The sequence below is a fragment of the Phacochoerus africanus genome, chromosome 1, assembly GCF_016906955.1.
Source record: "Phacochoerus africanus isolate WHEZ1 chromosome 1, ROS_Pafr_v1, whole genome shotgun sequence".
Lineage (NCBI taxonomy): Eukaryota > Metazoa > Chordata > Mammalia > Artiodactyla > Suidae > Phacochoerus > Phacochoerus africanus.
This window is the reverse complement of record NC_062544.1, coordinates 41,856,672-41,883,594: the sequence shown is the minus strand read 5'-3', so window position 1 is coordinate 41,883,594 and position 26,923 is coordinate 41,856,672. Positions and strand designations below refer to the sequence as shown.

Below are 26,923 nucleotides of genomic sequence, written 5' to 3'. Positions count from 1 at the left end.
GCCATAAACTTGTTTATCTTCCCTTTAAAAAAAATCATTTTCTCAAAGTCCTGCGCTGAAAGCTAAAATTTCCAGTCAAAAGCAAATTTGAGAGGGGTTGGGAGACTTAGCAGCTGTTCATTTTGAGTGTATTTACTGAAATGTTACACTTTGCAGTTGGCTGCAGAGATGCAAACTGCTTCTTAAAAATTCAACAGGATGTATGTTGTATCAGGTGGGGCTGCAATGGTTTAAACTGAAAAATCTAATGTATTGTTGCTAGACAAGTGGCTACATGTGCCAAGCCTGTTCCTTTGCACAATGTTTTCTAAACCTTATTTCTTTTTGAAAATCATATGCAAATTTCATTGATTTCTATATGCAAAGTCTCCGGGTTTGCAAATTCCTCACAGCTTTTCAGTAAGAAGTGAAGTTGATATGCTGTAATCTCAACATCTCTTATTATGCCCCACTTCCTGCATCTGAAATAAAAACTGTTCTATTAAAGTAGACATAATCTAAATGGATCCAAGTTGCTCCTAAAATGAGGGGATTTGACCTCCATCCCCCATCCTTCTGAATATTTCCCCGAGGATTATATATTTGTCTGGATGTGCCAACTTCAGCTATTTTGGATGTGAACTATCAAGTGAAAATAATTCAAGCATTCTGATTTCTTAAAGGACATTGCTTAGTACGTTGGTTCTCCAGTCTGACGTGAACTTGGTATTTATTTAGCATTTGCAGACAGGATGTTAAAGTGCAATTGTGACCCACCCAAAGGACTTGGAAAATTAATGTAGTAAGGCATCGCGCCAGAGCTCCGGTTGCTTATTACAACAAACCCCACAGCTCCTCCCACGGTCACGCTTCAAGGTGCATTTATGACTTATTCTCCTCTCAGTAACTCTCAGGCCTCCTCAGGTAAATGCCAGTAAATTGCTTGCCACAGAGTTGTCTCCTTAAGCCTTTCAGTTTTCCTGTGGCTGTTCAGGGACATTCACGGATTCTTGGCTTTGTCCAGTGTCTAATATATTGCTGCTACTTTAAGGCAGGTTCACCAATCACATACTTGGAGAAATTTCTGAAAACCTATGGTTACCAAAGGGGACAGGTAGGGGGTTGGAGGGATGGACTTGGGGGTTTGGGATTGGCATATGCACACTGTGGTAGACAGGGACCTGCTATATATCACAGAGAACTCTACCCCGTATTCTGTGGGAATCTACATGGGAAAAGAGTCAGAGAATGGATGTGTGTATGTGTATGACTGGGTCACTTTGTTGTACAACAAAAATTATCAAAACCTTGTATACTTCAATACAACTTTTTTTAAAAAGGTTAGGGAAACTCCTGATTTTTTGGAGGGAGGGGGCTTTCAAAAAGAGGTTTATCGTTTTTTCTTGGAATCTGAATGTGTGGGGGGGAATTAGAAAGGAACCTAGACTGAGTAAAAGTAACCAACAACTACTATTTATTTGAAGCACTGTCCTTTTCTGTATGAGGTCTGGCAAATATTTTCTGGTTATCATTTCAGAAAGAAAATGACAGTGATCATAAAACGTACTGTCTGAATGTTGTGTGTTCAGCTCTCCTCACATATTCAGTCCTGTGTTCTGCCCCTCCCCAGAAGGCTCTCTCTCCCAGGGAGACTCCTTAGCTCACTGCCACCCCCTGCCTTGGCACAAACACATCTTTAACCTCTTTAGGTAAGTGCTGCTCTTTGTGCTGCTCAATGTTACACACATTCCAGGAATCTGTCCGCGAAAATCCTAAACCGCTTGTTGGTCATCTCCTAAACACTGTGTACCAGTCCTGTAATGACTAATACATCATCCCTGTCCCCAAAGAAAAGTTTAAGTGGGGAATCTGATGGCATGTGCAACTAACCAGAATACGCAAAGCCTCTTGGATCAGTACGTCAAGATTTCCCTTCACAGAAAAGGACAGAGGCACAATAGGCACAATAGAACCAGACCACTGAGATTTAAATTTTTAATTCTGCTTCTACCCCCAACATTTAAGGTAGTGACAAAATCATAATAATTTTTAAAAACCCAAACAGTACTTGTTCAATATGACAGTGTTTTCGCCCTTCTAAGACATCATTCCATTTTTCACGTGGAGATTTCTGAAATGATATTGTACAAGCTGAATGCCACACAGTCCTTCCTCTGAAAAGCTTCTCAGAATGGAGATACAGCACTGCCTTCCTCCCCCAACATTCCTGTTAACATTCAAATATATGATGGTATAGATGATGGCTAATGAGGATGCCTGAAGCTGGGGAGCCTGGATTCTAGAAACCAAATGGCCCTTGTCTGTAGGGCTTTGGAGAAGAAACAGTTGATGGAGCAGTTGCTATGATTTCTAGCATTTCCCTGATGTGTCATGCTGTATAGACTTCTATTTGACTACTGTCACCACAACATTTCAGTGGACTGTACCACATTTATATATGTTCATTGTGGTCATCCAACCATATCCATTTGGTTGAACCAAATCACTGTCTCATATGATGTTTCCTAAACTTCAATCATTGGAACACAACTTCCACAAGTTTTGCCATATTGGCATCTAGACCATCTCGACCATCACTTGATATTTTTTCTTCATTGACTCACTTTTTTTAAACCTAGGTAACATAAATCTGAAAGATTACTTTATATTTTTTAATAAATGGGTTTGATATGGTGATGACATTTCCCCCCTAAATGCAAGTATTAGTAGAAAAAAAAGTCCAAACATCACCTAAAATCTCTTCCATACTAAGGGTGACCACAAGGCAGCATGAGCATCACCGTGGTGGAAAGCACCAATTGCATGCATGTGGACTGGGGGCACCTTAAAACATGATCCCCCACCCCTATCATTCAACAGTGAGCACAGCTGTGGAACTAAGGACATTTATCAAAAACCAAGAATTAAACATTAAACTATTTTAGTCACTGAAACCAACTGAAGGAAGTGTTAAGGAATGAGTTTACTACACAACCCAAGTTTTCTCAGATAATTACTTTAAAATACTGTGCCCACTTTAAAATCTTCCATCCTCTGAGTAAGTTCTTACTCTCAGATTATAATAGATCAAATGTGCTTAAATTCAAGACTGCAGATATGTCAATTAATTTTTTAGGAAAAATGACCATAGGGCTTCAGGGTTTTTTGGTTTTGTTTTATTTTGTTTTGTTTTGTTTTAGTTTCCTGGCATTATACATTGTGCTCTAATATTATTAATAAGAATAAGATAATTTGAACCTTGAACTCTGGCAGCATTTCCTTATTATTGAGGAATACTGTGCTATTTCCCTTATCTGGAGGGGAATTTGGAACAGATTTTGTACTGTTTCTCTTATCACATTGCACTAAGTATACAATTAGATTCAAAGAATTTTTTTATAAGTATTAACCTTCTTGGAGCTAAATCCCTCAACTCCTGAGGAAAAGCGCAGAATATTATATTTTGAAGGCTTCTGACCTTCAGGTTTCCCACATCTTGTAACCTATCAAGTTAGAACAATAATTATCATGATTTTGATGTAATCCCACTTGTTTAATTTTGCTTTTGTTGCCTATGCTTTTGGTATCATATCTAAAAAAATCATTGTCAAGACCAACATCAAGGAGTTTTTCCCCATTGTCTTCTGGAAATTTTAAGTTCAGGTTTTCTATGTAGGTCTTCAATCAATTTTGAGTAAATTTTTGTGAGTGGTATAAGATAGGGGTCTAGTTTCATTCTGGGATGTGGTTACCCAGTTTTCCCAACATCACTTATTGAAGAGCTTTTCCTTTCCCCAGCATATGTTCTTGGCTCCTTTGTTGAAAATTAATTGACCAAAAAAATGCATGGGTTTATTTCTGGGCTCTCTATTCTGTTCCATTGACCTGTTTTAAATGTCATCACCATGCTATTTTGATTACTATAGCTTTGTAATATAGTTTGAAGGCAGGAAATGTGATGTCTCCAGCTTTGTCCTTCTGTCTCAAAATTGCTTTGACTATTTATACTCTTTTGTGGTTCTATATAAAGTTTAGGATGGTCTTTTCATTTCTGTAAAAAATGCCATTGGCATTTTGAATGGTATTCCATTGAATCTTCACATCAAGCTAAAATGCTTCTGCACAGCAAAGGAAATCATCAACAAAATTCTTATGGGTTCTGTAGCCAACTGCTATGTGTGTATGTTTGTGTGGAGGGGTAGCTTTCCTATACCAACAAGTACTATTCTGACAGCAGCAGGGTAACTGAGAATTCAGCTCAATACTGACACCCTCCACCAGGAGATAACATCAGATTCCACAGGTTAAGGGCTCAGTTCCACAAAACTATCTCCTGACCCTTACGGATGTCACTTGCAAGCCCGGGTTGTTACTTTTGCTCCTGAAGAACTGGCTATAAATCAGAGGTTCCCATGACCCCCCTCCTTGGATTTGATTAATTTGCTAATTAGGAAACTTATTTACTCACTAGATTACCAGTTTACTGTAAAAAGATATAACTTAGGAACAGCCGTTTGGAAAGGATGCATAGGACAAGGTATGGGAAAAGTGCACAAAGCTTCCACACTTTCTCCGAGTGTACCACTCTTCCTTCATGCTCCCCATGTTCACCAATCCTGAAGCTCTCCGAATCTCATCCTTTCCAGTTTTTATGGAGGCTTCTTCATTACAGCCATGACTGATTAAAGCACTGGCCTAGAGTCAATTCTAGCCCCTCCCCAACCTTGGTCTGGGTGGGGATGAAAGTTCCACCTCTGTAAACGACTGGTTGCTTCCTCTAGCCACCTATCAGTCCACTTCCTTAAGTTACCTAGGGATTTTCCAAAAGTTACCTTATTAACATAAACAAAGATACCTTTATGGCTCTTATCACAGAAAATTCTAAGGGTTTTAAGGGCTATGAACCCAGAAGCAGTGGGAAAAGACCTAATATATTTATATATGTGGGATATAATATATGTATATATATCAGAAACATCTTTTGGTCATTTGAATGATCCCTTATATATTTCTTATAAATCACAATATCACAAAAGTAAAAATGCAGCCTATGGAATGGGAGACAATATTTGCAAACTGTATACAAGATATGGTGCTAATATTTAAAATATATATGAAACTCATATAACTCTATAGCCAAAAAACCCAAATAATATGATTAAAAAATGGGCAAAGAACCTGAGCAGATATTTTTCTAATGATGACAGACACATGGCTAATAGGTAAATAAAAATAAGTTCAATATCATTAATTATCAGGAAGATGCAAATCAGAACCACAGTAAGATAGCACCTCACACCAAAAAGACAAGAGATAACAAATACTAATAAAGATGTAAAAAGGAGGGAACCCTTGTACACTGTTGGTAGGAATGCAAATTGGTGCAGTCACTATGGAAAACAGAATAGAATCCTGAGAGTTCCCATCGTGGCTCAGGGGAAAAAAATCTGACTAGCATCCATGAGGACACAGGTTTGATCCTTGGCCTTGCTCAGCGGGTTAAGGATTCAGCGTTGCCATGATCTGTGGTGTAGGTTGAAGATGCAGTTCAGATCCTGCATTGCTGTGGCTGTGGTGTAAGCTACAGTTCCAATTCAGCCCCTAGCCTGGGAACCTCCATATGCCACAGGTGCAGCCCTAAAAAGACAAAAAAAAAAATATTCCTCAAAAAATTAGAAATAGAACTATGATATGATCCAACAATTCCACTTCCAGATATTTATCCAAAGGAAAGGAAATCAGTACCTTAAAGAGATATTTACATTCTTATGTTCATTGGAGTATTATTCATAATAGCCAAGATATGAAAACAACCTAAGTATCCCCAAATGGATAAGTAATGATGATATGATACAGATATATATGAAATATATAATGCGTGTGGTGGGGTGTGGGTGTGGATACATAAAATGCAATAATTACTCAGCCACTAGAAAGAAGGAAATCCTGCCATTTGTGACAACATGGAGGGACACAGAGGACATTATGCAAAGTGAAATAAGACAGACAGAAAAAGACAAATACTATATGGTCTCAGTTATAAGTGCCATCTAAGAGAAAAAAAAAATGAACTCATAGAATGTAGAATGGTAATATGGGTGATGGTGGGGAATGGACAGATTGTGATCAAATTGTACAAACCTGCAGTTATAAAAAATAAATTTGCGGGATCTAACATACTGCATAGTGAATACAGTTAATACTGTATCGTATACTTGCAATTTTCTAAAAGAGTAGGTCTTAAGTATTCTCACCACAAAAAATGGTAACTATGTAAGGTGATGGATGTGTCCATTGTCCTGCCTGTGATAATCATTTCACAATATATACAAATATTAAATCACCATGTTGTATACTTTAAGTATATATAATTCTATTTGCCAATTATAGCTCAATAAAGCTGGGGCAGGAATGAAAAGAAGAAACACTGACAAAATTTTATAAAATACAATAACAAGAAGCCGTAAAAATAACAGCCAATTAATTATACTTTAATAGTAGAATAAAATAAAAAATAAAGATGAGTGTACAAAACAATGATATAAAACATAAAAAAGAAAATCATCAAAGCCAAAAGCTATAAAGAATAATACATTCTTTTTTTAAAAAATTTGCTTATTTTTTATGGCTGCATCCACATCATATGGCAGTTCCCAGGCTAAGGGTCAAATCAGAACACCTAGTAATACTGATCAAAAACTAATTTGAAAAAACACAAACTATCAGTAACAGTTTTCTATAGACATAAAAAGTCAATGAAAACATATTATGAACAGCATTATGCAGATAAACTTGAAAACTTGAGCAACATGGGCAAATTCCTTGAAAAATACAACAGAATTTGACAAAAAGGAGTTCCTGTAGTAGCTCAGCGGAAATGAATCTGACTAGCATCCATGAGGATGCAGGTTGGATCCCTGGTCTCGCTCAGTGGGTTAAGGATCTGGCATTACTGTGAGCTGTGGTGTAGGTCTCAGACATGGCTTGGATCTGGTGTGGCTGTGGCTGTGGCGCAGGCCAGCAGCTACAGCTCGGATTTGACCCCTAACCTGGGAATTTTCATGTGCTGCAGGTGAGGCCCTAAAAAGACAAAAATAAATAAATGAATAAATCAAATAAATTTTAAAAACTGACAAAAGAAATGGGAAAAACTGAATCATTCTATAGTGATTAGAGATTGAGTCTGTATTAAAAATTAATTTAGGAGTTCCTGTCTTGGTGCAGCAGAAACTTATCCAACTAGGAACCATGAGTTTGCGGGTTCGATCCCTGGCCTCGCTCAGTGGGTTAAGGATCCGGTGTTGCTGTGAGCTGTGGTGTAGGTCACAGATGTAGCTCGGATCTGGAGTTGCTGTGGCTGTGGCGGAGGCCAGCAGCAAAAGCTCCGATTGGACCCCTAGCCTGGAAACCTCCACGTGCCTCAGGTGTGGCCCTATAAAAACAAAAATAAATAAATAATTAAAAAATAAAAAAATTAATTTAAAAAAGTAAAGCTTTCAGAAGTAAATATAATAATTGCTATTATTTACTAACCACTTACTAAGTACATTATATATAATTTCTTGTTTACTCATCACAACTCTCCTGCAAATAGGGGTGATAATTTTATAAAAAAAGAAAGCTAGTGATTTGTTCAAAGTTATATAACTGGTGGCAGAAAAAGTAATTGGATCCAGATATATTTGATGCGTGTGTGTGTGTGTGTGTGTGTGTGTGTGTGTGTGTGTGTGATAGAGAGAGAGAGAGAGATGGGTGGGGGAAGTGGGTGTGGGAGGCAGGAGAGAGGGAGATTAAAAGTTGCTATGGCACTTTTGGGAATTATTTTTAAAGCCATCCATTCTCTTCAGCTGGACAGTGGCCCTGAAAAAATATCCATCATAAACAGTGTGCATGTTACAGGTCTAACGATGGATATGTTTAATAGACAGTAAATCCTAGACTTTCAGGACATCCAGGATTAAACAATCTAAGTTCACTGTCCTTGTTTTTAATTTTTAGGCTGATAAACACTACGACGAGGGTATATATAAGAGTATCGTGACAAGTCTGTGAACCATAAAGAGATATGTGGTCTTTGGCCATACTCCTACCATGCGGAAGGGTCGTTTGCTGTTGCCTACACAACAGATGGCATTTCGATTGCCTCATTAGGTAATGCTGGCTAACAAATGATCATTTTAAAAAGTAACAATATGTGAGACTTCTGATAATGTACAGATTTCAACATTTGTCAACACATGCCATTAACAGGTGCAAAAACCTAGTGGCTAAAAACTAGAATCAAGATTAAAAAAAAATCAAAAACTTGTATAGATCAAATAAATTATCTAAAGTTTCATAAGTGCTATTGCATTTTCTCTATATGCTAACCCCCTCTTCTGTTCCTTTCATTTTTCATCTCCTTCTTTATGCTCAAAATACATGTATCTCTGTAAATGTAACTTCATTTTAATTAAATACTTTAAAAATGCTTGCATGCAAATAGCTCATCACTGTGGTGAGAATAGGATCCTCAAACCCCTGGATTGAGCTCCAACCCCGTTCATATGTGAGGCTGAGCCCTAGAAGAGGAATGAGAGGCTCTGGGCACATAGGTAGGGCTTGCACCCTGGGAGACTTACTGTCTGTGATCGGGTGCCCAGCAGACACTTTATTTGGCCACTGTAAATGTCACTGTAAGATTTTATCCCCCCTCTGGGACAGTTTGCTTTTTCTAGGGATGGATGTGAGCAGGAGAGGGGAAGTGGAGGTCTTAGTGATCCATTTGCTGACTTCTGTTTCATCCTTCTGTTTGCACAGCTATCCTTCCTGCTCCCTCTGTTTATTATTCCAGAATCTGTGTCTTCCAGGGGGAGAGAGGTGGGGTATCCTGACTATACTGAGAAAGAGTGAGGGCTTGTATATGAGTATAGATTATACACAATTTGGTTGGATCCCTCTTTTCAGAGCTCACTCATGACTGATATTTTAGAGAAAAATGACATAGAGAGGTCTTGTATCCATCATTTTAAAGCTAGAAATCTATAGATTTTACTTTATAGTGAAGTAATTATCTATGCCTATCTAAGCCCAAGTATTTAAAAATTATCTTTATTAAATGACTAAATATATTCTAACCACCTATAAGTATAGGTCTAGATTTAGTATATTTTTACTGTGGTGAACTCTATATATAACAAACAATTTACCACTTTAACCCTTTTTGGTGTACGGCTCAAAGGCATTAAGTACATTCACACTGTTGGCCAACTCTTACCACCATCCATCTTCAGGACTTTTTCATTGACTCAAACTATAACACTGTATCCATTAAACAATAGCACCCATTCCCTTCCCCTTCCAAATCCTGGCAACCATCACTCTGCTTTCTCTCTCTACGAATTTAAGTATGCATGTGAGTGGAATCAAAAAGATTAAGTTTTAATAGTACTTTCAGAATCTGATAGCCAGTCTTGCTCTAGACTTCCTGTTCTTAAAGAGAAAAGAAAAGCATTAGAAACAAAAGATTAAAGACAACAATTCTCACCTTAAGAAATCAATGTCCTAGCTTTATTCATCACTGGACTATATAAAGTATTACTTGCTATTACATAGACACAGTCAAGAGTAAAAATATATCATTGCCTTGACCAGTGTTTAGTGTGTTTTATTTTAAATCATCCCTATAAATATTACTTTGTTTAAATGTATACACCTTATCAGCACTTACACAAGTTATAGCTCATATTATATCTTTAGCTCTGACTTCGGATTCACACTAGACCCTATTTTTTTTTTTTTTTTTTTTTTTTTAGGGCCGCACTGATGGCACATGGAGGTTCCCAGGCTAGAGGTGTAATCGGAGCTACAGCTGCCGGCCTACACCACAGGCACAGCACCACCAGATCCGAGCCTTATCTGTGACCCACACCACAGCTCATGGCAACATCAGATCCTTAACCCACTGAGTGAGGCCAGGAATCGAACCCGCAACCTCATGGTTCCCAGTCGGATTCGTGTCCGCTGTGCTACAATGGGAAATCCTGGACCCTATGCTTAATCAAGTGGTTCCTAACACTGTTCACCTATCTCAAGGGATAATGTCATATTCTAAAATTAAAGTATATTAATGGAAATACTTGTTTAAAGATTGTTTTTGAAAGAGAGCAAACAACTGGAAAAATCACATTGCCCCTTGAAGCCCTTGTTTCTAATACTGTGAGACAAGAATTGAGGTTTTCAGGAGTTCCCCTCATTGCTCAGTGGGAACACACCTGATGAGTATCCACGAGGATGAGGGTTCAATCCCTGGCCTGGCTCAATGGGTTAAGGATCTGGCATTGCCGTGAGCTATGTTGTAGGCTGCAGATGCAGCTCAGATCTGGCATTGCTGTGGCTGTGGTGTAGGCTGGCAACTGCAGCTCCAATTAGATTCCTAGCCTGGGAACTTCTATATATTCCAAGGGTGTGGCCCTAGAAAGACAAAACAAAAAAACAAAGACTTGAGGTTTTCATTAAAACAGGGCTTGGAAAAAAATCTACTAAAATAAATGTACACAGAATATGTTTTAAGGGTAATTTAATACTGATTCAACTGACAATGAAGGAAATTGATTTACTAGAAAGCAAATTTCTGCTGGGCTCATTTAATTTGCATTTATTTGATAACATTTTTCCTTGCCCATGTTAAAAGTAATGGTAAAGTAATCAGGGCAACTCCGGTAATCTCCCCTTGCCCACACATTATAAGTAAGTTCTATTTAATGTAAAAGGTCTATTCTTTGAAACTATGTATATTAAGTAAGGAGAGTATATAGGAGCAGGTTTAAAAGTAGCCTTTGGGGTCAGGATGGAAATCCAAACTCCTCTAATACCTAGTGGCTGGACCTGAACAAGTTACTGAACCCTCTCTAAGCCTCAGTTTCCTAGGCTATAAAATGGAGATAAAATAGGGTTTATAAGGATTAAATGAGACACAGAAAATCTTGGCAAAGTGTTTGGCATACAATAAGGGCTCAATAAATAATACCTACTCTTAAAAATAAGTTTTAAAATAGAATTCAATAAATATGAAGGAAAACACAGGGAACTATATTCAGTATTTTATAATAACCTATAAGGGGAAAGAATATATATGTACACACACACACATGTATATTTCTGAATCACTTTGCTGTATTTCTGAATCACATTGCTGTACACCTGAAACTAACACAACACTGCAAATCAACTATACTTCGATACATTTTTTTTTGTCTTTTGTCTTTTTTGGGCCACACCCAGGGCATATGGAGGTTCCTAGGATAGGGGTAGAATTGGAGCTGTAGCTGCCAGCCTACGCTGTAGCCACAGAAATGCGGGATCCGAGCTGCATCTGTGACCTACACCACAGCTTGTGGCAACACCGGATCCTTAACCCACTGAGCAAGGCCAGGGATGGAACCCACATCCTCATGGTTACTAGTCTGGTTTGTTAACCACTGAACCACGATGGGAACTCCCAAAAAATTTTTTTAAATAAAATCATTGTTTTGTGTTTCCATCTTAGTCTTGACCCCAACCCCTGATGCCCTTAATGTAATATACTGCGAATAGCTTTCTTGTCTCCCATCTCATACATTTAAGATTTATTCTCTGTACTGTCTTTGGGTCATCTTTCAAAGACACAAAACTTAACATTAAATTCCCTGCTTAAAACCTTCAATGGCCTCCTCTTCCTTGATGAATCAATTACACTCTTCTTCTCTGAAAGCAGCCATACAAATCATAGGTACCTTGCCCCAAATCCGCCCATGCCATTTTTCCTGCTTTCACCTTCTCCTCCATCTCCCATCAGGATCAAACACAAGTGGCAGTAAAGGCCAACAAACTCTAACACAAACTCAGAAGTTCAGTCTCCTGGGCTTCGTTCAATCTTGTGAACATGGTAGGTTAATTGTGATTATTATTATTGCTGTTATTTTACTTGTGAGTAATGCATTTACAATGTGCAGCAGCACTCAATGCAGTGATAGGGACAGGAGATTTCCACAGACCCTGTTTAGCTAAGTGATTTTGACTGTGTGATCTTTGAAAGCACCTTAATCTCCTAAGATCCCACACCTTCTTCTATGATATATGCACTTGAACTTATCTTCCTCCTGGGGGTTGTTTGGGGATGAAATGAGACAACATGTTACCTGGTTGCAATGCTTCCTTCTCTATCACTTTCAGATCTTTGGACATGATTCTCTGGCAGCATTATTTTTCTTCTCCTTTCTCTCTCTCTCTCCTTTTTTTCTTTTCTTTTTCTTTTTTTTTTTTTTTTTTTTTTTTGGTTAGGAATTAACTCGGGGGTCAGCTTCTCTGGTCCCACTACTTTTCAGTCTGAATTAGGTGCCCTGGGCTAAGCAAACCTCGAGATTCCATGCTAATTCCAACTAGCATGCTTGGGAACATCACAGTGGGATCCTCTCCTCATCTGGGGAAAGCAAAGAGGCTCTGGCTTCCCATCCTTGTATTCCCAGTATCTGGCCCTAAACAGACACCTGGGCTGGTCCATAGCACTATGAGACCCTTGAAAACAGGAATGGGGTTTATTTGTATGCCCAGTACCTAGCACAATATCTGGCTCACAGGGTGTTTGCTGGGCAACAGAGTACGTTTCTGGTCAATAGTGGCGGAGGAGCCTTTTACAGGTTTTCCTCCCAGGCCTTTTTGTGGCATTTGCTTCATGGCTGGGATTAGAATTCAAAAATTGAGTCCTGCCTATCCACTTTTTCATAAGCCTCTATTCCTGAAAACAACTTTTGACACCTTATTTGCTGCAACAGTTTCCACATTCTTACAATAAAGATTTTTCTCCCAAAGAAAAAGGAACTGGGTAAGAAACACACTGGGAAAAGTCTTAGGGCAGGCACTGAGCTGACCCCGACATCATTTTTAAGGAGGGAAAGATTCTTTCTTAAGTGTTCATCTGGAGAAGCTCTTATGTGCTATAAATCCAGATAAAGTATTTGAATTCTAACAGGGATCTTTTGCAAGCTCAATTCAAAGAAATGACTTTTCCGGGCAGAGTTGCACCAAGTATTGGCAGGGAAGTAGGAGAGTGCTTGTGGCATCCATTAAATCTGCCCAAGCAAGCCACCCATTGGCCTGTGAATGAAAGAGCTATATCTCTGGATGGGAAGTCTGCTCTGGCCAGAGCTCTAAGAACCTGTCAGGGGTCACTGAGTGTTTCATGTTATCAATACATTTACCTCAGCTACACGAAGGCTTTATGTACTGGTTTCTCAGACAAGGCAACTGAAGTCCAGAAAGTGCTTCCCCAGCGAGCTGAGTGGAAGAACCAGCTAGAATTCAGGCTCACCATGTGCCCAGGCACCGAGTGAGATGCTCACACATGTCCTCTCATTATAATTGAAAACAAACTCATATAAACAACATGGTTCTACTGTATAGCACAGGGAATTATATTCAATATTCGGTGATAAAACTTAACAGAAAAGAATATGAAAAGGAATGTATGTATGTGTAAAACAGAATCACTTCACTGTAGAGCAAAAAGTAACACAACATGGTAAATAAATTATACTTCGATATAATAAATTTTGAAAAATAATAAAAAACAATGACCTCATGAGCTAAGTACTATAGTTTCCTCCATCAAACAGTTGAGAAAACTGAGGTCTGGAGGAAGTAAAGCAGCGTGCTCAAGGCTTTGGCGTGGGACTTAGATTTATCTTTTAGGAGAACGAAACATCTGAGGAAAACCAGGGCCTCGGAAACTAAGCCAATGTCACAGATAGCATCTCAACAGGAGAATTTTCTTTTAACTTTTAAAGTAATTCTAAGAAAAAGATGATGGATAAACTTTCACTCCTGGTCATGGTTGTGGACATGGCATTGAAATCATTAGAAATTAATCTTCATTTTCATTCTAAGAATTAAAATTTACAAATATTTCAAGTATTTAGATACCAGACTACAGGGGTATGTATAAATGCAGTAGTCAATAACACGGTAACTTTCGAAAAAAAGTACTCATGTTCATTGAACTATGTTGATTCTTTTCTCAGAATGAAGACTAATTTTCCTATCTTACCTGAGAACAATTTCTATAGGTATCATATTTACAGCTCATTTTTGCTTTTAGAACAGATTAATTCCTGTATAAAGGATAGGAAAGCAGACTTAGGTACTATATAACTTGACCTTGTGTATCAATCTGTGCTCTTCTGGGGAGAAGGACAGCCTGCTCATTCCAAGCAGGCAGTGAACTCTTAAAAAAAAAAAAAAAAAAAACTTGCACACAGCACAGAACTGTAATTTTCAGAGGAATTACTCTATTGAGTTCTCTGTGTCCTTAAAGAGAGTGCTTTGTCTGATATTTTTGCAAAAAAAGTTGAGTCTTCAAGATGGAAGTTTCTTTACTAAAAGTCAAAGGCAAATGAGCTAGAAAAGATAATTAATTCCAAAAGGCTCTCCACTTTCAGAGCAGATTGTTACTCCATATGGGAAGAGAACATGAAAAAGTTCTCCCCCCAAGACCATAAAATTTAAGCCTTAGTTCAGCTGACAGTTCCTCCTTGAGTTAGTTTCCCCCAGGACTAAGTTACTTCCTGGTTGTCACACAGACTTCTCTGAACATATCTAGATATCTTCTATGAAGACACACAAGGTCAAAGTAAATAGTACCCCTCTTTTTTATTTATTTACTTATTTTTGGCTGCACTCATGGAATGTGAAAATTCCTGGGCCAGAGATAGAACCCATACCACTGCAATGACCTGAGTCACAGCAGTGACAGCACTGGATTCTTAACCCTCTAAGCCACCAGGGAACTCCTAGTTGACTCTTTTCCTGAGAGTCACTTTGTAGGAACTCTAAATTACGATGAAAGCTTGTCTTTTTTTAATTAATGAATAAAAAAACCAAATTGCTTAAAAAATAATCTTGCAAATGGAGAGTAATTTAAACAGGACTGTTTTAAAAGCTTTGTGAGCCTTGCTATGCATCACAACCAGTAAATAAAATGAACACACTTCCCGCATTATTCAATATTTTGGTTATAAAAATATAGAAAGGATCTTCATAATTTTGCTTTTGAAATTATTTGGCTACTATTAAGCTTCACTACCACCTACCCTGATTGCTTTGCAATCATCGAAAATACTTGTGATATGAAACAAAACAAAATAAAAAAAACCCTCACCCCACAAGGTTTTTTTCCCAAATGCAATAAAGTTTCTATAAATACTTCTTTGGCAATTATTGAAGTTGATATAATGTTACATTTTAGAACATTTAATTAAACTTTAATTGGGATTTTGCAGGTTTTTAAGAAAATTTGGACTCATTTACTTTACTTTTCTGAAATATTTTCATAGGCTCATAAAAAAGTACACAGGCTCTAGACACTGAAGTCTGGAGTACATGCCATGGACAACAGAGCCCTAGTGTTGGGATTTGGGAGGAAAGAGAATTCTGGCAAGAAGTGATTCATGCAAGGAGCCATATTTAATATTTCCAGATCATGTGCTATTTCCTGCATTCCATCCAGAGTTACAAGTTATACTTTATTTTGTTAATGAGGTGAAATAAGGCATCCAGCCTTCACTGCAGGGACCTATTCATGATCTAGATCATACTAGATACCATGGACAATAAAAAAGAACAAGATGTGGTTGCTCCCCTGGAGGACCTAATAGTTTAGCTGGGAAGAAACATACTATTCTTTTTAAGGTTAGAATTTCTCTATAATAACCACACACAGGAGATTGTGAGATAATGATTACAGAGTTTGGGTACGTGAATGATCAAACTAAAACAGTAATAATGTTGTCGGGTTGTACCAAAAGCATTTGTTAAATGTCTGTTTTAAAACACCTGCCTAGTGACTTAGGCACTAAGATAATGGCTGGGAACCCAGGATTTACCTATAGTGGAGGAAGATATATGAGAGTCCTTATAAGGGCCAGCTTTATTTTTATTCAGGCCCAGGGGTAGAGTTTTGAATTGGGGTTAGGTTTCCTCTCCGCTTAGAGAAACTGAACATAAGAGAAGATTTCAGCCCAGAGTGCAGCAGGTGTATCTGAGTTAACTCTCTGGCTCCCATTCTGCTCTGTTGCTCAGTGGGTATGGTTGATTTTTTTTTTTCCTCTGCAATGAACTTTGTTTTTTAGGATAACTGGAATGTATTCTTTTGAAATAGTACAAGATAATTAACAGAGGTCAATTACCACATGCTTTTTCTTCATCGTTGTCATTGTTACCTAAATAGGTTCTATAATGGAAATAATATGGCTTCAGTGATGCTGAGGAATTCTTGCCCTTCTATAACTGGCCAGTGCGTGTGCAGGTAGCCGACAAGGTCAAATTTTACTGCTTGAGCAACTCTCCTGACTCAATGGGAGTTACACACCACTGGGCAAAATCTGATCGCAGGGTCATAGCATGTTCTGTTGAAAGATGGTGAGTCACCATTTCATACCACGCTCTGCAGCGGCACAGAAAAGCCACTACCATGTTCGCCCATTCTGGGGACATTACCTGTGAGAAACCTGCCTCCAATTCCTCCGAGATTATTTCTGAGAACATACATCTTCAACCACTGCTTGACATGACTGGAAGCAGAAGAAATGGCTACAGAGAATTTCAATTCACTGTAAAGAACTGCCTGCAGTCTTTAGATTATGTAAAAGAATGAGCTGTGGAAACAAAGTCAATCAACTGATTGCTGATTCCTAGTGGGAGGTGAGATCTTTGTAGATGCTGTCTGGGGGGTAGCCTGTCTCATTAAAAATCATTTCAAGGAACAGAGTGTAAAACCTTTTGTGTGAGGGATCCTGTCAGCAGGGCCACTACATACGTCTGTGCAAAGTGCACACTGCACAACTCCAGGGAGAACCATTTACACGAATCACCATGTGAATTGCGTCTCTGAAGCCCTGCAATTATGGTGGTCTTCTCTTTCTGTTTTTCAAGTGATAGACAATACAACTCTATTTTTCATCTTTAAATAGATCCTCGGGGCTCCTGTGGAAGCACAGAGGCTAACACACTGGGGCAGTACAGAGAAAGCAGAATCTGATGGTGGTTAGGAATGGCATGGAGTCAGAGTGACAAGATGTGCATGCTAACTTGGTTCCTCGCCCAAGTCATGCTGCTTTACCTTTTTGTGCCTCAGTCTGTTCAAGTGTAAAATGGGTATAATTGGGGTGACTGGGAGAATTACATTAGACAATGCAGGTAAAATGCTTAGACTAGTGCTCAGCACATAGTCAAAGATTCAATAAATGTTAACTCTTACTATTAAAGAAGATAGTATCTCCTTTTTTTTCAGTTGTTAGGATTTTGGAATGAATACAAAAAATTATCATAGCTGCATATTATAATTTGGGCTCAAGAGTTATCTATGGCTGCAGAAGAAATATTTTCTGTGTGTCCTTTAAGCGTTTAATAAGGTGTCTTTGGAGAAAATGAAAAAAAATTGACCAAAAGTCATTGAACCATTTCAAGATTTTTACTAGGGTAATCAAACTTCCATAAAAAGACACTCTTTGCACAGAGTGGCTCATTCCCCAAGAATGAGACTCCAGCATGATCGACTTTTTTACGTGTAAAGAAAAATCTGGAATTATATGAGAGATTTTTCAGTTTTAAATATTAGTGCTAACTCGAAATTTATAAAATACTCTCCAGAATTTATATAAAATTTATAAAACACTGTGAAGTCAAATAAAATGAGTTTGAGGTGGGTATGCTCGCTGTGTTACCAGATTTCCCTTTAACCATTATTTAAGACTTACTGACTGATCGTTTTACTAATCTCAAAGAAACTCCTTCATTTCTACTGGCTAATGCAACGGTGGGTTAGTATCAGTTATTTATGTTTTAATAGTAGGAATAAATAGTAAATCATAACAACAACCCAGAGCAATTAATTTCCAATAGTAAAGATTTCAGGCCATCCATTCATAAACCAATCCTAGCAGTCTTAATTAAAAAATAAAAAATCTTCATTTTTACTCTTAACAAATCAGTAACCAAGGTCTGACTAATTTAATGAGTAATTTGGTTACTCAGAGAAGATAGAAGGAAACTAATATTTACTTAACACCTACTATCCACTTTGTTCTTTATATATGTTTTTTCTTCCAATATTCAAAATAACTCCTTAAGGAGTTGTAATCATTCCTTATTTTGTAGCTGTAAATTCCTGTTTGGAGAAGGTCATGCCTAACTCCTTTGGACCACGGACTTCTTTATGCTTATGCATGTTGATATTGCCAAGGACTAATTACTAATTCAGAACCTGGTATGTTAGAATTCAGTAAAACACACACAGTCACACCAGCATTTAAAAATAAGGTTAAATTCACTAGGTTTGTGTCACTAGGTTATGAGTCAGCTGCCATATGATAATTCAAAGGGAAGAATTCTGTGCTGATGAATGCAAACTTTTATACCTTAATATGAGTCATCATGTATCACTGTTAGGTGCTATATACAGTATACACATTAACTGGGATCTCATACTTCCTTATATTCATCACAAAAATCAACACAGGGTTGGGAGTGTAATTAAATGTAAGAAGGTGACTTAATTATTCGGATTTTTCTAAAGGAGAAATGGGGGCCAGATAGGGTCAGAGGGGGAGGTCAACAAAGATTAGGGGAAAGTTAAGGAAAAGCAAAATCTATCTTGATTTCGATGGACGTCAAGAGTAAACAGTTGAAAGTGAAACCAGTTCATCCATCTCCAGGAGAGCTTCAGAGATAACAATGTATAAGGGATTCTACCAACATTGTGACACCTATTAAGGCTTCCACAAGTGCATCTTCCCAAGCAATAGCAATTACAATGAAGACGTTACCAACTTATTCCAACTCCACAAAAACTTCAAGTGATTAAATACTATCTATTTAGAATAGTACTACATACTTAAGAAGATGAATCAGTAAGTATTTTGGGGTCGCTATGGTAAATATAAAGAAATAAAACAGGTCATACTTTTTTTTTCTATACAGGGAAACTATTTTCACTAATATTCCTTTTTAAGATTTTTATTTTTTTCTATTATAGTTGATTTACAATGTTCTGTCAATTTCTGCTGTAAAGCTAAGTGACTCAGTCATACATACATATACACATTATATATATATGTGTATGTGTATGTGTATATGTATATGTATATATATATATATGTATATGTGTGTGTGTGTGTGTTTTCCTCACATTATCCTCCAAAATGTTCCATCACAAGTGACTAGATATAGTTCCCTGTGCTATAGAGCAGGATTTCATTGCTTATCCACTCCAAATGCAATAGTTTGCATCTCATAACCCCAAACTCCCAGTACAACCCACTCCTTCCCCCTCCCGCTTGGCAACTACAAGTCTGTTCTTCAAGTCCACAAGTTTATTTATTTTCTGTAGACAGGTTTTGTGCCATATATTAGATTTCAGATATAAGTGATATCGTATGGTATTTAGAAGAGATAGTACTTGATTCAGGGAGTTTACAATTAAAAGAAGGCACCTACAGTCAACTAATTTATGACAAAGGAGGCAAGAATATACAATGGAGAAAAAACAGGCCCTTCAATAAGTGGGGCTGGAAAAACTGGACAGCCACATGTAAAATAATGAAATCAGAACACTTCCTAATACCATACACAAAAATAAACTCAAAATGGATTATAGACCTAAATATAAGAACAGGTACTAGGAGTTCCCGTCGTGGCACAGTGGTTAACGAATCCGACTAGGAACCATGAGGTTGCAGGTTCGATCCCTGCCCTTGCTCAGTGGGTTAATGATCTGGCGTTGCCATGAGCTGTGGTGTAGGCCACAGATGCGGCTCGGATCCCATGTTGCTGTGGCTCCAGCGTAGGCTGGCAGCTACAGCTCCGGTTAAACCCCTTGCCTGGGAACCTCCATATGCCGCGGGAGTGGCCCAAGAAATGGCAAAAAGACAAAAAAATTTAAAAAAAAAAAGAACAGGTACTATAAAACTCTTACAGGAAAACATAGGTCAAACACCCTCCAACATAAACCACAGCAATATCTTCTCAGATCCACCTCCTAGAATAATGACAATAAAAACAAAAATAAACAAATGGGACAATTAAACTTAAAAGTTTATGCACATCAAAGGAAACCCTAAAGAAAACGAAAAGACAACCCACAGAATGGGAGAAAATATTTGCAAATGAAGCAACTGACAAGGGATTAATCTCAAAAATTTATAAACACCTTCTGCAGCTCAATACCAAAAAAACAAACAATCCCATCAAAAAATGGGCAGAAGATCTAAACAGACAATTCTCAAAAGAAGACATACAGATGGCCAAAAAACACATGAAAAGATGTTCAACATCACTCATTATTAGATAAGTGCAAATCAAAACCACTATGAGGTAACACCTTACACCAGCCAGAATGGCCATCATCAAAAGATCTACAATAATAAATGCTGGAGAGGGTGTGGAGAAAAGGGAATCCTCTTATACTGCCAGTGGGAATGTAAATTGGTGTAACCACTGTGGAAAACAGTATGGAGATTCATCAGAAAACTAAACATAGAACTACCATTTGATCCAGCCTTCCCACTCCTGGGCATCTATCTAGATAGAAAACCATGACTTGAAAAGATACACGTACTCCAATGTTCATTGCAGCACTACATACAAGAGCCAAGACATGGAAACAACCTAAATGTCCATCGACAGAGGAGTGGATAAAGAAGATGTGGTAAATACACGCAGTGGAATATTACTTAGCCATTAAAAGAAAAGAAATAATGGCATTTTTAGCAACATGGATGGACCTAGAAATTATCATGCTAAGTGAAGTCAGTCAGACAGTGAGACACCAACATCATATGCTATCACTTACGCAATGAATTTCGTGGCAGAACAGATACTGACTCAGACTTTGAAACAATTATGGTTTCCAAATGAGACACGTTGGGGGGTGAGGGGATGCAATGGAGGTTTGGGATGGAAATGCTATAATTTTATTGTGATGATTGTTGTACAACTATAAATGTGATAAAATTCATTGAGTAATAAAAAAATGAATAAAAATGATTAAAAACTTAAAAAAAAAAGCAAAAGAAGGGACAGTTGGTAAAAGACATACACCTGTGAAAACCACCACATGATTGTATTTTATTACTTCATAGGTCTTATATCTGAAATTGTTGTGTTCACTGTGGATCTCACCTACTAGGACAGGACTTCTCTGAGCACAGGAATTTCCTATCTCACAGCTTCTTATATCTCCAGTAACTAAAACAGTGCCTGCCCCACAGGAAGCACTCAGTAAACACTGGGCAAATGAACAAATGAGTGAATGACATAGATCATGCATGTTATGATGAGAAAGGAGAGAGGCAAAAACTCCTGTGGGAGAGGGACAGTCAGAGAACACTTCAAGGAGAGAATAGGGGTTTACCAGCTGGTAGAAAAGAGAAGGCATTCCTTTGTGAGGAATGACATAGACAAAAAGACAGGCAGAGCCTAAGACACACCTGCAGCAATGTGAATAGTTATTCCACTAGGAAATCCGGATGAAGAAGACATTTGGGATTATATAAAAAGGATGTTTTAACGAACATGGAATGGGCTCCCATGGGGTTGGTGGGAGAGGCAATTTATGTGAGGGAAGATACTGGAGCTTTGGGTAGAAGACACAGCAAAGTTGTGATAATGGGCATTCAGGCCTTGAGGAGTTAGGCAGAACTTTTCAAGTTCCCTCTAACCTTGGAATTCCAGGCCCCTATTTTTGTCTTGTTGCTGAAATGATTTAGGAAGAACTTCGAAATTCCTGAAGTAATCATAAATAAAATGTTGCCTTTTTCTTCCTAAATCAAGAGAACCTCAGTTAACCATAGGAGATATTTCATCTTATATTTGCCAAAACAACATTTCAGCTGGTAGAGAAACAATTGTTTTATCTTCTTCCTGGAAGTGGTAATTGAGAATGACATTTAAGAAACATTTTCTACAGATTTCAGAAGATAATCATTTTGCTTTGAAGGTTTGTGATGTGATAAAGTTTTGCTTTTGCTTTTTGTTTTTTTCAGCTTGTAAAAAAAAAAAAAATGTCTTTAAAGCTCACCCTATGGAGTTCCCATCATGGCTCAGTGGTTAACAAACCCAACTAGTATCCATGAGGATCAGGGTTCCATCCCTGGCCTTGCTAAGTGGGTTAAGGATCTGGCATTGTCATGAGCTGTGGTTTAGGTTGACCACATTGTATCACAATGCGACTCAGATCCCACATTGCTGTGACTGTGGCATAGGCTAGCAGCTACAGAGCCAATTCAACCCCTAGCCTGGGAACCTACATATGCTGTGGGTGTAGACCTAAAAAGACCAAAAAAAAAAAAAAAAGGCAGTCTTCAGTAGTCTACAGAGGACTTCAGGTAAATGTATGGCTGTACATCTGATGGTGCGATACATTAAATGGATTTGCTTTATATTTATTAAGATCATCATTGGTATCATAATTCAAATGCCAAGATATCAATACAAAAACAATAAAAATTTTGTTCAAATTTTCCAAACACAGAATAAAGAGAAGACTTGATTGAAAATACTTGTATACACACACATGCAGCTGAAATTAATTCAGGGTCCATGCCCTTCACAGAGGCAGGAATTGGTGCCTATGTCCTCTGAACACCCACCTTTTAAAGTTGGATACTCCAAAAATCTGAAACTCCCTGCCTGAAAGGTTTTTGTTGTTGTTGCTATTGTTATTTTTAATACCTGCGAGGTCTTTGCCTAAGAGCAATTTTCTTTGGCCCTATAGACATGCTTGGCCCATGGTTGGGTAAACCAGAGTGGTGGGCTGTTAATGATCCCCAGAAGTAGCTAATGGGGGGCGTTGGTAGATAAGTACTCCAGTTTCTTCATGCCATGGGATGGGGTAACTCCTGAGAGAGTTCCACACACACTGCTTTGCAGAGTGTGCCCAGCTCCACTCCCCACTGGGGGAACTGGTTTGATGATGTACCATTTCATCCTTCTGTTCTGAACCACTTCCCCACCCCTTTACTTCTGTTCTATGGACTCTCTAAATAAACTACTGGTACTATTTTTTTTTTTTTTGGTCTCAGGTTTACTTCTGGGGAAACCTAGCCTAGTACATTCCTCTTTCATTATTTTGTAACATTATTTTGACTGGGACTAGGAAACTATAAATGAAAGCAGATGAAAGTGAGATTATTGTTTGTTTGCTCTTTGTCAAACATTAAAATGCTACCATTTTATGTTAATGCACTGTCAAGGTTTCTCTTTTTCTTTTTATCCCGGCTCTTCTTTGCCATTTAGCCTTTTCAGTCTCTGGAACACACACATGAAGTAAGATACCATTGGGATAAGTCCATGAGAAATACTGAAATTAAACAAAAAAGGTGTACAGCTTCAGATGTTTACTACATGAGCCAAAACACACCTTGTGTGTGTGTGTGTGTGTGTGTGTGTGTGTTAGGGAGTCATTACCAATAGATCATACGTTGGCAGATGAATGCTATTTCTAGAAGAACTGGAAATGTGAATTTATTTGCCTGGGCCTAAATCAGTGTTACTGTGAAATCAGTATATTTTCTGATGGTGTGAAGCAACACATACAAATATACATGCACACATATGTGTGTGTACACTTGACAAACCTCTTAAAATGAACACACTAAAGATACTGAAAATCAAAAATCAACAGTAAATCCTAAATTCAGTTAATGACTGAGCCATGTTGCTTTTCTAACAACATTTAAATGCCTTAAGAGAAAAACTAAACAAAACCAAACCAAAAAACAAGACTGGCACCACCATAGATTCATATTAGGCTGGTCATTAGTCAACACTACCGAAAAACCAGATGTGTGAGAATGGCCCCTAAATCTCCAATTATTTATACCAAGTATTTTATTTATTTATTTATTTATTTATTTTTGTCTTTTTTTTTTTTTTTTTTTTTTTTTTTTGCTATTTCTTGGGCTGCTCCCACGGCATATGGAGGTTCCCAGGCTAGGGGTCGAATCGGAGCTGTAGCCACCGGCCTACTCCAGAGCCACAGCAACTCGGGATCCGAGCCGCGTCTGCGACCTACACCACAGCTCAAGGCAACGCCGGATCCTTAACCCACTGAGCAAGGGCAGGGACCGAACCCGCGACCTCATGGTTCCTAGTCAGATTCGTTAACCACTGCGCCACCACAGGAACTCCTATACCAAGTATTTTAACTTGGGGATAGGAAAAAGGACAGATTTTCTTCACATGACTGAGGCTAGTAAAGGATCTTTTTGACTCTTTTCCTCTACACATGTAGGAAGAAAAAAGCCCACTGAGAAATGGTGATGTTGGGGTGGGGGGGGGGCAGCAAATTGACATTTTGTTGTCATTTTGATCTTCATTTTGTTAAGCAGGAATAGGAAGGAGTTTTGTGGTGCTTTGAATGTTAAGAAGAGAGAGAAGAAGAGAAAGACTGAGAAAGAAAGGAGAACAAAGAACAAAGAAGGGTAAAAAGTTTCCAGACTTCACAGTCACTTAAATATTTGATCAAGAGATAAATAAAAATAAAGGCCCAAACTCCTACATTATGAATGCTTGTGGCTTGAGAACCATAGGACTTTGCAATCATAAAGACATACTGGATATCTGGAATCAGTGAAGCCATAAGGTTTAAGAAATTCTGAAAATAACTTTTTTTCTACATGTTTCTGATCACTAAAATTAGTCCTTGTAGAAGATATTACCTGGATTCTTTGAACATTAAATGTATTTTTTTATATTATAGAGATAGCTTATGTAGCTGATAATAGAAAAAAATCTTCTTGACATTGGTACTGGCAATGATTATTTGGATATGGCACTCAAAGTAAAGCAATACAAGCAAAAACAGATAAGTGAGACTATATCAAATTAAACAGCTTCTGCACAGCAAAGGAAACCATCAACAAAATGAAAAGGCAACCTATGGAACGGGAGAAAATATTTGCAAACTATATATTTGATAAGGGGTTAATATCCAAAATATATAAGAAACTCATGCAACTCAATAACAACAACAAAAAATACTCCAAATAGTCTGATTTAAGATATGGCAGAGAACCTAAATTCTTCAAAGAGGATATACAAATGGCCAAAAGGTACATAGAAAGGTGCTTAATATCACTAAAAATCAGGGAAATGCAAATCAAAACCACAATAAGCTATCATTACACAACCATTAAAATGACGTATATCACAGAGGCAAAAAATAAAAAGTGTTGGCAATGGTGTGGGGAAAAGGAAACCCTTGTGTACTGTTGGCAGGAATGGAAACTGGTACAGCCATTATGGAAAACTGTCTGGAAGTTCCTACAAAAGAACCAGAACCTTGATATGACTCAGCAATGCCACTACTGGGTATATATCCAAAGGAAATGAAATCACTATCTTCAAGACATATCTGCACTCCCATGTTTACTGAAGCATTATTCACAATAGACAAGAACTGGAAACAACCTAAGTGTCCAACAACTGATAAAAGGATAAAGAAAACGCAGTACATATACGCAAAGGAGTATTATTCAGCTGTATGAAAGCAGGAAATCCTGCCATCTGAGACAATGTTGATGAACCTGGAGGACGTTATGTTAAGTGAAACAAGCCAGACAGAAAAAGAAAAATGGTGCATAAACATTTCTAAATATCTAAAAAAGCTAAATTCATAGAAGCAGAAAGTATAACTGTAGTTAGCAGGGCCTGGGGAGGGGGTACCATGGGAAGACATTGGTCAAAGGGTACAGACTTTCAGTTATAGTACAAATGAGATCTGGAGATCTAATGTTCAGCATGGTGACTACTGAAAATGCTGCACTGTATACTAGAAATTTGCTAAGAGAATAGATTTGAGGTGATCTTACCACCGGGACCCTCAAATGGTAATTACGAGGGAATGGAAGTGTTCATTAACTCGACAGTAGTGATCATTTCAGAATCTATGTGCATATCAAGCCAATTTGTTGTAACCTTGAATATATACATTCTTTTCTTTGTCAATACACCTTGAAATAGATGATCATGTTCTAGAGTAAGCGAGTTGCTGGTGTGTTTCGGGTTAGAAATGGGGAAGATGGAAATGTATAAAGAATTAGATACTGTGGCAGGTTAAAACATCATAGAGCTCAGAGTAAATTTCCATCTTGCTGCTGATTTGTATATAAATTGTACTTGGGCAGAAGAAGTGGGAAAATCATCTTGATCTACGTGGAAAAGACTATACGCAGTTAATCTTTTTAAAACCACCCATTAAGTTATCCACAGAGCAGCTCAGTATAATGAATTCTAGAATGTGGTTAGCGTCAGTTTAGTTGTGGATGGAGGAAGCAATCTTCACTGAACTTAACTGACGATGCTGTGAAACTGGGCACGGTGACTGGTCTGAGGTAAACCGATGCCGTAATAAATACCTATCTTTCTCAACTTCACAAAAACATCTGCTGCCTCACACATGGGAAAGCCCGTTTGGGACGCTTTCACTCCAAAACCTCATGCCAGGTTCAAGTGTTGCCTTTCTGTCTCAGGAGATTATTTCCAAGGCCACTTCAGGGATTGGGACTGTGATCACTCAAGAAACACTGGTCATGGCCTCAGTGCTAAAGGACAGGTATGTACCATCCCCTCAGCTGTCAGACCAGGCTGATAATTTCAGTCCTAGAAGCTGGTGACATTCCCTCTTCACATACCAGCTGCCTCTTGAAGGCCAAGGCACTTCTCAGCCAGCGAAGATGTTACTGGCACTTGCCTAGACTTTGAGAGCACCCACTGACTTGCTGGGGGAGGAACTGGCATGAAGGGAGAACTCCAACCAAAGAAAGTTTTGAGAAAACCCCATTCTGGCCCTTCAAAAATAGTTGCATTCATATCACAGGTTTAAAAAGGCAAACAGGGAGTTTCCCTCGTGGTGCAGCAGAAATCATATCCGACT

At 38.1% G+C, this 26,923-nt stretch overlaps 1 protein-coding gene across 5 annotated transcripts in view; it reads right to left on the bottom strand.

Annotated features, from left to right (window-relative positions):
• PDE4D (phosphodiesterase 4D) overlaps nucleotides 1-26,923 on the bottom strand; it is a 1,473,810-nt gene that overhangs the window by 283,261 nt on the left and 1,163,626 nt on the right. The window lies entirely within an intron of this gene.